Source organism: Octopus sinensis, linkage group LG2 (genome assembly GCF_006345805.1).
Source record: "Octopus sinensis linkage group LG2, ASM634580v1, whole genome shotgun sequence".
NCBI classification, from domain to species: Eukaryota; Metazoa; Mollusca; class Cephalopoda; order Octopoda; family Octopodidae; genus Octopus; species Octopus sinensis.
Window position 1 is genome coordinate 163148299 of NC_042998.1, and position 14572 is coordinate 163162870.

Consider the following 14572-nt stretch of genomic DNA (forward strand, 5'->3'; position numbering starts at 1 on the left):
CAGTCACAGCATGGTGTATACATGTACAAAGCCATACATTTCCCCACCACAAAACTACTTAAAGATATATTTCAATAAATTTATGATCAAATATATTAAATTTGATTTTTCCACAAAATATTCTTGGAAAAAATAGGGATGTGTCTTACGTGAGAGTGCATCTTGTATACAGGCAAATGTAAAATGTCACGTGAAACTCTATGTAAAAACATTAATAGCAGAAACAATGAAGTTGTATAACATGACCCCTATTTATTAAAGCACTGCTATGCTAAAATAAGTGAATCTTAAATGGAAAGATAACTCGTCACTCACTTCTGAAAATATCACAATGCTATCAAAAAGCTGTATACAAAATAACAAGAAGAGAAATGTGGAAGTTTAATAAAAAAATTGGATGTATTTTTGTTGACAAAAGCACCACTAACATGCATACAAATACAAATAAGTTTGGCTCCAGAACAAATGAAAGCCTCCACTTCATCACTTCATGCAAAACCCAAGAGATTGAAACAGACTTAATAAACCTTCTATAAAGAATGAGATTTATAAGTCACTCAAACAGTTTCCTAAAAAAATTAAATTACCTAAAGAATATTTCTAAGTACAACCCAACAAAGATAGAGATATGTCCTTGGAAAGAGAAAGACAGAGGATGGAAAAGAGAAAGAGAAAGAGTTAGAAGAGTTTGGCAAGAATAAGACTTAGTTCTGAGATGCATTGAGGATAATAAGAAGGGACATTGTCAGAGTTGATAGCCTTGTTGGTTTGGTTTGAATTGACTGGAGGTACTTTCATGCTTACCATGCAGTCTGAATATGAGAGGAAAGTGGGTAATAAATCTTCTAAAGTGAAGAGTAAATCACTTGGATTATCCTAGAGTCATCTTTTTTGATAAACGTTGATACCATGTATATATATCAAGAGATATCTCACTTAATAAAGACTTCTCCCATCAAACACATGTAGCACATACCAAAAGCACATCATGTGGAATTGTAGGTACCAGTTGCATGTATATATATCTATAATTTGCTGTCTTCAGGGAGGGCCATTATAACAATAATAAACTCATGTACTCACTTTATTATTTATCAATTGGTTACTTATTAAACCTAATAACTAATCAATTGTTTTATTAATCATTCAGTTAATCAATTGTGTTTGCCAAGGTCCTTTTGGCATTATTCATGATGAGTTCACTCCAAGAATCTTGCAAACCAAATGCAAAAGCAAAATATATATACACGTATATCATCACCATCATCATCATTTAATATCCATTCTCCATGCTTGACAGGAGTTGGTCAGCTGGAGTGCTGTCTAGGTTCTATTTGTCTGTTGTGGGATAGTCTCTATGGCTTGATGTCCTTCTTAATGTCAACCACTTACTGGGTAGTTTTACATGGCACTAGCATGGGTATATTCTCTTTACTCTTTTACTCTTTTACTTGCTTCAGTCATTTGACTGTGGCCATGCTAGAGCACCACCTTTTGTTGAGGAAATCGACCCCAGGACTTATTCTTTATAAGCCTAGTACTTATTCTATCGGTCTATTTTACCGAACCGCTAAGTTACGTGGATATAAACACACCAGCATCAGTTGTCAAGCGATGTTGGTGGGGACAAACACAGACACACAAGCACACACACATATATATATACATATACATATATACGACGGGCTTCTTTCAGTTTCTGTCTACCAGCCCCCAAGGCTATAGCAGAAGACACTTGCCCAAGGTGCCACACAGTGGGACTGAACCCAGAACCATGTGGTTGGTAAGCAAGCTAAACTTTTTCAAAAAATCTTTTATTCATTCCCTCGCTTTCAGCCCATGTCTGTGAGATAAATAAAGTAGTTTAGAGCCATTTGGCATCTCCTTCTAGAAGGAGGCATTTCTTGGTACTTGCCCTTATTATTATTTTATAATTATATTTATAAAATGATATAGTTTCTTTATATATATAAATATATATACTCTTTACTCTTTTACTTGTTTCAGTCATTTGACTGCGGCCTTGCTGGAGCACCACCTTTAATCGAAAAACTCGACCCCCGGGACTCATTCTTTGTAAGCCCAGTACTTATTCTATCGGTCTCTTTTGCCGAACCGCTAAGTGACGGGGACATAAACACACCAGCATCAGTTGTCAAGCAATGCTAGGGGGACAAACACAGACACACAAACATACACGCACACACACACACATACACTACCGTCAGAAATTAATTAGCACCCTTGATTTGCTCTTCACTCAAGGTATGTGCTGTCACCTAGTGGCCATATCTCGAACTATTGCTTTGTTGCGAGTTCACTGTTGCGCAGAACGATGACGTAACTTTGTTTGCAGAGCAGTTTGAGAGTCTACAGCCTTATGATGTTGACATAGCAGTGCAACAACAACTTGGAGTGCGGATGCAGACAAACTTCCTTTGTTTAATAGATATAGGTAGCACCTCGCAAGGACCGAAATCACACCATACTAAGTTTTCTCATCGCGTAAGACGTTTTGAACAGCTCATAGGTTAATTGATTTAACCTATTTAATGTAGAAATTTGAGAAGTGCTAATTAATTTCTGACGCAAGTGTATATACATACATATATACGACGGGCCTCTTTTTCAGTTTCCGTCTACCAAATCCACTCACAAGGCTTTGGTCGGCCCAAGGCTATAGTAGAAGACACTTGCCCAAGGTGCCATGCAGTGGGACTGAACCCGGAACCATGTGGCTGGTAAGCAAGCCACTTACCACACAGCCACTCCTGCACCTATATATATATAAAATGAGATAGGGGTTGTAAATTCAACCCTCCATAGGATAACATATATCCAATATACTGCTATTTTGTATAGTTATATCTCATCATATTGATTGTAATTATTGTACTGTATTAATGTCTAATCTCATTGCTATTGTGTAGTGTTTTAATAAAGTTTATGATTCGGTATTATCTGATAGTTGATGATTGATTTAGATATATTTCTCCATTTTCTCATTTTGTATATATATATATATATATATATATATATATATATATATGTATGTAAAAGATACACACAATACATGGAGCATACACATACAAACACATGCTTCACACACACACACAAACACTTATACATATATAGCTGAACTTGTGTGCATCCACATATACTGAGATTAAAGAATGTTTCTAGTCGTTGAGAGAAGAAGGACTGAGGGGAACAGAAAGGGCTTATTTTATGCAAATGGGAAAGAGTTTGTGGGTATGTATCTATATAGGTATATATTTTTGCTTGCATTTTACTTCAATCCTTATGAGAGTTCAAGTTGGGTGCTAACAAAGCAACCTAAAGAATCTCAGATGGACAATCATTGGAATGTCTTACAAATCTTCATTGTGCTGCTAATAGAATGGATTTTGAGAATGCATGTCAGTTTCTTTTGCTCTTTCTTTGCAAAATCTAGTATTTCTAGGTTTTTGGGTAAATCTATAAGTACATAGCCTGATGCACATATCACGATAGGTGCAAATGAAAATTTATAATCAGGTTACAAGAGCTGTAAGTTCTGCCTTGATTCACCATAAATGTTCTCTTTTTCCCTGGACTTTTAACAGTACTTTCACATCCACTGGCAACTGACGTCCACAACAGTGCATAATCTGTGTGTGTGTGCAAGTGATGTTATATAAAGCTAATGAAGGTTTGTGTCTATGTATTTGTGTATGCTTCTATGTACAAATATGTTTATGTATGTCTAAATTTATAAGGTGTAGGAGTGGCTGTGTGGTAAGTAGCTTGTTTACCAACCACATGGTTTCAGGTCCAGACCCACTGCATAGCACCTTGGGCAAGTGTCTTCTACTATAGCCTTGGGTCGACCAAAGCCTTGTGAGTGGATTTGGTAGACGGAAACTGAAAGAAACCCATCGTATATATGTATATATATATATATATATGTGTGTGTGTGTGTGTTTGTGTGTCTATGTTTGTCCCCACCCCAACGTCGCTTGACAACCGATGCTGGTGTGTTTACGCCCATGAAACTTAGTGGTTCAGCGGAAGTGACCGATAGAATAAGTACTAGGCTTACAGAGAATAAGTCCTGGGGTCGATTTGCTTGACTAAAGGTGGTGCTCCAGGATGGCCACAGTCAAATGACTGAAACAAGTAAAAGAGTAAAAGAGTAAGTAAATATACATATGCATATGAAAATTCCAATACATTTTCGATGTTAATTTATGCATACATTCGAACACATGCAATAACACACATTTGAATCTACACATAGTAACACACGCTGCCTTTGTTTTATCATCATGTTGTAATGACTTTAAAAATAGAGCTTATAGCCATTGCAAGACTCAGCTGGAGTTAGAAGGTAAGTTTTTGGTGAAAGAATTTGTCATGGATACCACATGTGTTGCTCCGAGGCTGTATAGAGAAAGATAACGGTTTGGTATTGAACTGTAGAAACCACAAATTAAAAAAAATAATTGCATGTATGTATGTGTGCATGTATGTATGTGTATATGTGTATGTATATATATATATATATATATATATATATATAATATATATATATATATATATATATATATATTATATATATATATATATAATATATATATATATATATATATAGATAGATAGGTAGATAGATAGATAGATAGATAGATAGATAGATAGATAGATAGATAGATAGATAGATACATAGATACATACATACATACATACATACAGATATGCATATACATATACATACATATATCTATGTATATATTATATAAGTATATATATGTATGTGTGTGTGAGTATATATACATGTATATATTTATGTATATATTATATATGTGTGTATATATATATGTATATACATTTGTAAATAAATAAAAAAAAATAACATATAAAAATATATACAGACATATATATAAAAGAAAGACTCTAGAAAGATTGTTTTAAATAAATTTAAACTTAAATGTATTTCAACACAATTAAAACTTCACTTAAAATCTATTGATTATTTAAAACTTTTCTGTAAAAAAGACGCCCCCCACCCAACAAAAAAAAACTAATTAAAAAAAATATTGAGTAATAACAACAGGTACAACATAAGCAGCAACATTACGACCATTACCAACAGAAGCACCATGACAACTGCCACCAACTATAAGAACAACCAACAGCAGTGATAAAACCTAAAAAACTAATAATACAAATATCTAATAATGATGATGTGAATAATAATAGTAATAATGATAATAATAATAATACTGTGAATAATAAAGTTATGTATGCTATTTTCCATATTATACTTTTTCTTTTGTTTTCCAGTTCGTCTTTTAACTAAATATTTTTTGTTTTTGTTTATATGCTTTTAACTTTTTTTTTTTTACCTGGATGGAAGGAAATATTTGGCAAGCTAATTTGACATTAAGTTTTATTTACTTGTGTAATGCTTTTTGTTAATATATTTTGCAAGGATTATCAAATCTATTCTTGTATAAGCCATGACACACAGCTGCACGAAATTCAACCCCAAAAATGGTGCTAAGAAAGTCAGAAATTATATAAAATTTATATCAAGTAGAAATTTTCTTCATCCTATAAATAATTCTATACCATATTGTTTCTTTACCATTTCTGCTTTTATAGCTATAGAAATGGAGGTGGTAGATTTAATTTTGATGAGAAGGTGGCACATCAAGAACCAAATGTGAAGGAGAATTAATACAATTTAACACCCTAGTGTGTGTGCGTGTATGTGTATGTGTGTGTGCGCACATGTGTATGTGTATTTGTTTTTGGAGAGTTTTGTGTAATATTTAGAAAATTTTTTCCATATGTTTATTAAAAATAAGAAAACATTAAAAAGTGTTGTTATATAATTCTTTTTTACTTTTTTGGCAAAAATAAATTTTAATTATTTATTTATTTATTTATTTTGTCTTGTTTTAGTAGTATATTTCAACAAATTCTTGCATGAATGTTACAAAAATGTAAATATTTCATTTTCAATATGTCTTTGATATCTTTACCAATTCCTCTTTGAAAGAAAGCAGGCTTGTTAGAGAAAAGTCAAGAAGTTCCAAATTTACAATTTATCATTAAAATTTGACTTAATTTGTTTTTGTTGGTTTCACTTTCACATTCACTATAGTTATATCAGAAAATATTTAATGCAAACTGTTATTATTATTTTCAACATTAAGGTGGCAAGCTGGCAGAATCATTAAATGCTGGACAAAATACATAACAGTATTTTGTCCATCTTTATGTTCTGGGTTCAAATTTTGCCAAGGGTGACCTTGCTCTCATCCTTTCAGGGTTGATAAAATGATACTAGTTGAGCATTCACTTCCGTACAATTGGCTAATCCTTTCCCTCTATTGTAGACAGATTTTTTTTTTCTTGAAGCTGCCGCTTTGTTTTATATGTGCTGGGTTCAAATTTTGCCAACTTCATCTTTGTCTTTCATCCTTTTCAGAGTCAAAATAAGTACCAGTTAAGTACTGAGGTTGATGTAATCAATTAACCCCTCACCCAAAATTTCATGCCTTCTGCCTATGGTAGGAAGGATTATTATTATTATTATTATTATTATTATTATTATTATTATTATTATTATTATTATATGAAAACTCACAACTTATTTTGCTGGGTATGATGGAAAGTGTCAGCTGTCCACAGTCAGCAGACTAAGGCGACACTTGTTTACTGGTCATACTTAAGTACCCTGCGAAGAATTCTTGCAGTTCCAAGCAATGCTGATTTTTGTAGGTGTTCTCCCTTCACACTTGCACCAATCTTTTTCAGCCATTTTGGTAGTTGAGCGCTGATACTTCCAAGTACTTTTGGTATCACATCTACTCTCTTCACTGACCACAACCTTTGTGTTGTTGTTATTACTATTATCATCATCATCATCATCATCATTATCATCATCATCATCATCATCATCATCATCATCATCATCGTGGTGGTGGTGGGGGGTGATGATGATGATGATATCTAAAGGTCAGGACTGACCATGAATCTGCCTGTTTATGTGCAAGCTTGGGCAAGATTTTTGGAAGAAGACTGGCAGTTGCCCATGCATGTAAGCCACTAATGTTTATACAAAGTAAAGGTCACTGACTTGGATTAAATATGACTTGGCAACTGTGTCTTCAAAGACATTGATGCCAGAATACAAAGAGCCAAAGCAGATACCAAAGGCATCTCATTTGACCCTCTAACAGTTCCATTGATCCACCATTCTGGATTGGTACTTTTTTTTTATCAACCCCAAAAGGATGAAGCCAGCAGAATTTGAACTTGGGATGCAGAGAATCAGATCACATAACTGGCACTCCATTAATCCAATAAACAGAACAGCCTGCTTGTGATATTAACATGCAAGTGACGGAGCATTCCACAGACATGCATATCCTAATGTAGTTCTCAAGGATATTCAGTATGACAAAGAATGTGACAAGGCTGGCCCTTGGAATTACAGACACAACTCATTTTTGCTAGCTGAGTGGACTGGAGCAATGTAAAATAAAGTGTGGGCACAATGCACTGTCGGGAATTGAACTCATGTCTTTATGATTGTAAACCAGATACCCTAACCATTAAGTTATGCTTAATATTTGAATCAGATCAAATATTACAAAGCATTCTACCCACCTCCCTAACAACTCTACCAATTCACTGCCTTTGTATTTACTATACAATTTATAAATCACACAAGTTATTTGCACTTTAAAAAGTAACTTTCAGAAAAGTGCTCAGTCATTTAAATTATCAAATCTTAGTTTATGATTAGACTAAGTACATACAAGTGTTCTGTATCATGAGATTGTGTGATTTGTTTGATTTTACTAGATGTAGAAGTGTCTGAGATTTTTACTATGTTGAATATTTAAAACAAAAATCCAGGAGAATTGACAACTCCATTGTTAGATGTAAATACAGACATAAGAAGAAAATAAAAAAAAGAAGCCATAGATAAATTATATCCATTTATATTTGAAATCACTAATAAATGCGTGAACATGCATTGAGCTGGTGTATGTAAACAAGCATAAATCGTTAGTTATAAAATCCTTTTTCAGAAAAGTCTTTAGATTCTACTCCATAATCAAGTCATTTCAAACAGAAATACGTGGAATAAAGCAAACACCAAGTGAATAATGGGTGTAGAGACACAACTTGGTACACCAAACTGTAAAGCAATACAAATACAAATTTCAACTCAGAGAATACAACATATTATATGCACGTGTGTGTGAATGTCTGTATGTATATGTGTGTGTGTGTGTGTGTGTGAATATATACATGTGTGTGTATGTGTGCGTGTGTGTGCTGAGAGAGAGAGGGGTGTCTGGTACTATGTATAGTTGGGTTAATTGTACTCTGGATGAATGAGCATCAGCCTGCAGCCTACTACTAATTAGAAGAGAGAAGCAGTTATTCCTGCTGACATTACAAATATGAATTATATATGTGTGTGAGTGTTACACTCATACATACATACAAACATACATACATACATACATATACACAGTCATACATGCACACATACGTACACACACACATGCACAAGCACAAACACACACAGGTGCAAGCACACACACACACACAAACAAACATATATGTATATATATAACTAAAGTTTGCAATGCATTTTGTTCGTTGCTCTACTGATTCTGCAAATCCAATGGCTTTATTGTATTTAATAAAAGAAAAAATGTGTATATGTGTACACACGTGTGTGTGTGTGTGTGTATTTGTATGCGTGCACTAAATGCAATAGATCTGTTAGACTGGCAAACTCAGTTCGTAGTGAAAGACAGAATGTGTTGCCAACTTCAGTTGTTTCCCTTTCCATTCTAAGTTCAAATTCTACCAAGATCTATTTCACCTGCCATCTGCATCTAAGTGATAACGTACTTGTCAATTGCTCAATTACTGAGCTGATATACCTGAATATATTGCTCAGGCTTGTTCAGAGGACTTAGTGCTTAATGCTTATATTAAAACCATTATGTAATATGTTATTGACAATATATATATATTATATATATATATATATTGGGTTATCTATCATTATATATATATATATATATATATATATTTATATATGTGTGTGTGTGTGTGTATTTTGGGATATTTGTTTATTGCTTATTTGTATATATTAAGTAATAAGTGCAGCATGTTTAGTATATTAATATTATTATTATATTTTTCAAGTTAATTATATCCTCTGATGAGGCCTATGGTTCTTTTAACATATAAGTTATATATTTTTTAAATGCCTACAACCCTAATATATTGACATCTATAGGCAATGTAAATTGGATTCACTTTTGACCATAGGCTGAAACAGCTGTAAGAAGTAGCTTATGGATTTCAATAATTTATAATATGACTTTTAAAACCCGTATTTGTATTATTATATTATCTATTGATTTATATAATATTTTGTATGCTTTTGATGTTCTCATTTGTAAAATGAATAAATAATCTAACATTATAATATCCGTAAGTTGATGAGCAAACTGAATCTGTTTCTCCATTTTCTTATTTGTATTATAAATTTACGGTAAAATTATTTCTTTACCTTCACACATTTAATACAATAAATGAATTAATTACATTGCAATTAAAAACATTTGTGTATTAAGAATTTGGTTACTTTACCAACAGAATATATGATAATTGATATCCCATAGTGGGTTACATCCATAACCCCTCTCTTACTTTGTATTATATACACACATATATATATATATATATATATAATATATATATATATATATATATATATATATATATATATATATATACATATATATATATATATAATTATTAATAATATAGAGTAGGGAAACTTGTACATCCACAACATTAATTTTATAGTTATATACAACACATTATAATGACTTATACGTGTTTCTGCTGCACTATTGCCAATTACACCCTCCAATGTTCTCATTGCAGCTTCAACAATTTGTAATCACAGACATTAAATACTGATTGTTGTGGTTAGCCATTAACTGGAACCTAACTGAGAGGTGATACAGTAACTGCCCGGATAACATATCCCTCCAAACTTGCTTTTATATATATAAATAATATAGGGTAAAATCATTAATAATTTTACCAAGTAGTCAGTACGTAAATAAAAACCTTTTAGGTACATTTTACAAATTATTCTGTAATTATATACATAATTATAACAAGGGGTCAGCTATGTGCTTCACCACATTCTGAATTAGTAATAGATGCTAATGTCTTTTCTACTACCTTTGTAGTAGAAAGGACATCAGTGTCTATTTCTAATTCAGTACATGGCAAGGCACATAACTGACCCCTTGTTATAATTATGTATATAATTATAGAATAATATATATATATATATATATATATATCATATCATATCATATCATATTTGGTGGCTGTAAAGATGCATGGGAATATTACATGTACCCTAGTATCTACTGGGCATATTCAGAAAAACAGTTTTTAGTGCATTAAAGCATGTAATATAGGATCAAGTGAAAGTGACAAACTTGCTCAATCGTTACTGTTCCAGGCAAAATAATTAGCAATATTTCATCCATCTTAACATTTTAAGTTCAAATTCCACCTAGCTCTACTTGGCCTTTCATCCTTTCAGGGTCAATAAAATAAGTACCAGTTGAGCACTGGGTCTGGTGCAACTGACTTACCTGCTCTCCCAAACCTCCTGGTCATGTGCCAAAATATGAAACCAATATAGGTTCATGCTTTGCAAATAGGATCCAGAGTGAGTTTTTGAGATATTTTGGGGGAGGGAAAATGTGCCTTAAATATAGTCTATAATATTGTTATTATAGTTGTCAAATACCAATGCCAACTACACCATCTTCTGTTACAAGTTGGCATTCATCATATATTTATTATGTTATCTTTTGCTTAGGACCCCCAACTGACCTTGAGGTGACTGTTTCTCTTTTAGGGTCAATCAATTAATGAACCCATCAAAATTTATAGTCTCAGAAGGCAAGAGAGATATATTCTTACCTCATCTTTCCAAGTTATCAGTCAATCTTAAGTTTTCCACCATTCTTTGATGTTGTTCAGTCACCATAGTCTTAGTCAATGACTAACCACATTTGCTTAAGAACTGTAATATAATTTACTTTCATTCCTTTTCACTCAGTTTTTCTCCTTGTTTCTTTTTATCTTTTCTTCCTTGTTGTAAGTCCCATCGGCACTGATTGACATTTTGTAATGTCTCTCATCTGTCAACCTTTTCCTTTAGCTCTTCTCTTATTAGTTTGTTTTAGCCATCACAGGTAAAACAATATCATGTGCAGTCAAGTATTAAGGTCCTTTTAAGGTGACATTTTGACATATATTTCTATGTATTTACTGAGTGGATGGTTTATTTCCACTGTTTTCACATTGAAAGTGAAAATGGACTGAAGATGAGAAACATTTTCGTCATTTGATGTTCTTTTATTTCCAGAAAGTAAAAAAATGCTGTTCAAGCAGAAAAAAACATACAGTTTAAGGAGCTAGTGCCATAGCTAAAAGTACTGATCAACAGTGGTTCACTTGGTTTAAGAGTGAAAATTTGAATGTGGAAGACCAGGAACATTCCAGCAGACCTATAGCCACTGATGACCAAATTGAAATGCTAATCCAATATAATCCTAGTCACAATATGAGACACTACAAGGACACTCTACATATCTCATATGAGCATTATAATGCGTTTAAAAATACTTGGATAAATAAATCCCTATGATGGTTGGGTACCTTGTAATTTATTGGAAAATGATTGAATGGACTGCATTTCCTTCTGTGACACTCTGCTCAAATGCAACAAAAATTATCCATTTTGGCAAGAACAGCCACAGGTAATAAAAAAATGGATTGTGTGCAACAATGTGGAGTGAGCAAACTAGTGGAGAAAATGGCTTGAACCACCTTTAATAACTCTAGAAGCTGGTCAGTAACTGAAGAATGGGATTCTCTGTATCTAGATGGTTATTGTGCACTATGAGCTTCTGCAAAATTGTATGCTGAATTCTGACAATTACTATTCCAAACTAAGCCACTGATAAATGTCCAGAATTGGCAAATCAGAAGAGTGTCATCTTCCATCAGAGAAATGTTTTTCTTGTAGATCCAACAGAAATTGTTAGTTTGGCTAGGATGTCCTTCCACACCCACGGTACTCAAGTGACCTTGCATCTTCAGAGTACGAATTATTTTGATACCTAAACAAATGTCTCAATGAGAAAAACAACAGTTCTTGGGAATACTGTAAAGACCACTTAAACTGGTTCCAGACTCAGAAAGATGCCAATTTCTGAGAGGCTAGAACCATGAAACTGGCTCAAAGATGGCAGAAAGTAATGGAACAAAATAGGATATATGTGGTTGAACAGAAGTACATACAGATATCTAAATATTGTTTCTTAATTTTACTTTAAAAACAGCAGGAACTTTTTTTCCAAGACAATATTTCTCACCACTAGCACAACAAATACACTGTCCCAGTAACAATAATTTTAACATATAGCACATACAAAACACAATCATGAGCCAACAAAATAACTTACATTGTCTGTATTCTATACAATAAACACAATAGTCTGACAAATAATAACACAAACAGTAAAAGAAAATCCAATTCTATATTTCCAAAAGAAAATAGCTGGTCCTCAACAACACAGTGGGGAAACTGATGACACTGTAGAAACTCCCATAAAACTGATGCTTCCTAGAGCTAATGTTGTTGTGATTCAGCCAGTCCACTGATCTGACGCTAGCCTCTGATTAAGTCTTTTCTTTCTTTATGCCTTTAACCCTCCAATGCGGAGTATAGGCCACTTATAGTTGAATTCCATGTCACATAATTTTTGGCTTCTGTACTTTTACTCTGCCATGAATGTCCCCTTTTCTCTAGTTCCTTTTGTGTTGATCTATGCCACGAGTTCATAGGCCTACCGCTCTTTCTGTATCCATCCGGTGTCCACTGTAAAGCATTTTTCGTTACATTTGGTGTGTCTTTTGTAATTGTGCTACCAATCCACTTCCACTTCTTCTTAAGTATTTGCTCCCTAATCGAAACTTTATTAGTTCTTTGCCAAAGCTCCATATTGCCTATGTGTTCAGGCCATCTAATTTTAAGTATACTACGCAAGCATCTATTGATGAATTATTGTATTTGCTTATTTGACTTAACTGTTGTTCGCCATGTCTCAGCCCCATACTATAACACCACTTTTACGTTAAGTCTACTACCTAAGAATGTTATGGTGAGCTTTTACTACAGAACATAAAAAGCCAGAACAAATACAAGATAACCAGTATTCCAGTTCAACGTTCTTATAATTCTGCCAGTCTATCACCATCATGGATTGGTACTCTCTATACATTATTTAATGTATTTGGACTGTTATGTAAGCAACATTGAATATGATGTCTATTCTTAGACTTGGTGACCACATGGACCAAAATCTCCAGAATTCAGTCAGGATCATACATTGTACAACATTTTAGCCAATCGGTGCTCTTTATTTTGTTGCAGTGTGGATGAACTAATAGTTACGTAAACTAAAGATTTCTATAGGATATTTAGAACTTGTCATTTGTCAGGATGAATCCTTGACAGACAATTCAGCATTTCTCACATCTCTCTTAACCTCTTATTTTCCTCAACTTCGGGGAATTTGTCATCTATAGACTGATGCTATTAATAGTTGTTAAAAGATATTATTTGAATTTTGTCTGTTGCTAGGCAGATTTCTTCTTTGGACATTGAATAACCAAAGAACATTTGTGTTTTTGTAAACACAACACATTCACTCCAAATGTTGTTATAAAATGCTTTTTTTGTGTGTGTGTGTGTGTGTTCATTCATATTCTCTTGCAATGTTTCACAATGCTGAACTTGCTGTGCACTTCCTATGCTGAATATTTTGTCATGGGTTTATTGTAACTCAACCGTCTTTAATAGTATAATTAACCATTTCTTTATTTGTATAATTAACCAGTTGTTTTTTTTTTAATAATGGAGATATTTCATGTGTTTTCTTTTTCTTGAATATTTCTACATTTTTCAGTTAATCCACCATTTTCAATGTACTAATGACTTTTGCATGTGTAACAGAAGGACCATCTCAAATGCATTCCATCATGGATCTCACCTGAGTCTTGTAAAGGATGAGTAGTTTTGAGAGACTGAATTATCAACTAGTTCTGAGGAGGAAAGTTATTCTTTGAAATGCAGTTTTTATTAGTTGGAGGAGAGGATGTGCATTTGTCAGGAAATACTCAGAGACAGTCGTTGTCGAACACCTCACTGATCGACTACTCTCATAGGCCATGTTTCACAACCATAGAGGAGGATAGTACGAATGACGGCTTGGTAGATTCGCCCTTTGGTTACCAAGGAGATCTCTCTTCTGTCCCACAGACACCGCTGGAGGTGCACGAATGTGGATCTGGCAGCACTTATGCAACGCTCGACCTCGGTTGTGCCTGGCCCATTGAAACCACCATTGAACCCAGGTAGACGAGGGACTCCACATCCTCCAGC